Consider the following 1073-nt stretch of genomic DNA (forward strand, 5'->3'; position numbering starts at 1 on the left):
CCATGTGTGAGAGAGGTGTGCAATGCTGTCCATGCAACTGCAGTGGTGCGCACGCAGTATGGGTGCGATCTGTATTTGCAAGTCTGTCTATACAAGTGCAATGATGCACGCGCAATATGTGTGATCTATGTTACAACGATGCACACGAAATGTGTGTGTGAGAGAGAGAGATTTGCGATGCTGCCCATGTAACTGCAGTGATGCGCACGCAGTATGGGTGCGATCTATATGTGCAAGTCTGTCTGTGCAAGTGCAACGATGCACGCGCAATATGTGTGCGCCGCTGCACATCACCGATGTCTCTGAGCCCAGCGGCGGTGGCGGGGCCGGCTCCGGGAGCGGGGAGCCCAGGGGTTGCCACGGCAACTGTCATGGCATGCACATGGGGCCGACCCCCAGCCCCCAGGCAGCGAGGGGGAGCCGGCCGGGGGGACCCTTGTGTGCCCGGGGTGGGGGCAGCAGGAGAGCGGAGGCTGAGTGCGAGCGGGGGGTGGGAGTGCGGGGAGCAGGAGCACCATCATCCGTATTATTATTATTATTATTGTTGTTATTATTATTGTTATTGTTGTTATTGTTATTATTATTATTATTATTATTACTGCAGGGATGACACGATAGTGGCAGCAATAATAATAATAATAATAACTGTTGCAATTGCCGTGACCTGTCATCACTATTATTACTGCTGTTCAGATTATAATAATCTGAGTCCCCTCCCCCCCACCCCCGCTGATTCAATACCATCATCATCGTCAATGGTTTAAATAATAATGATGGTGACGATGAAGATGAATACCAATAATAGAAACCAACGATGGTGGCAATGGCGATGTCGACAGTGATATCGCTGGTGATGATGAAGATGATGATGATGATTAACGTGGGCGTTGTTGCTATGACTATTGTCATCACTTTTATTATCGCTGCGGCTGTTGCTGCTCACGTTATAATAATCCGGATTCCCTCCTCCCGGCTGATTCGGTGTTAGCATCGCCATCGGCGCTGGTTTATGCTGGTGCTGGTGGTCTCTTGATGGTGATGATGATGATTAGTGATTGGGGGGGGGGGGGGGT

Source organism: Gavialis gangeticus, unplaced genomic scaffold, assembly GCF_001723915.1.
Source record: "Gavialis gangeticus isolate Ggan-Ray unplaced genomic scaffold, GavGan_comp1, whole genome shotgun sequence".
NCBI lineage: Eukaryota > Metazoa > Chordata > Crocodylia > Gavialidae > Gavialis > Gavialis gangeticus.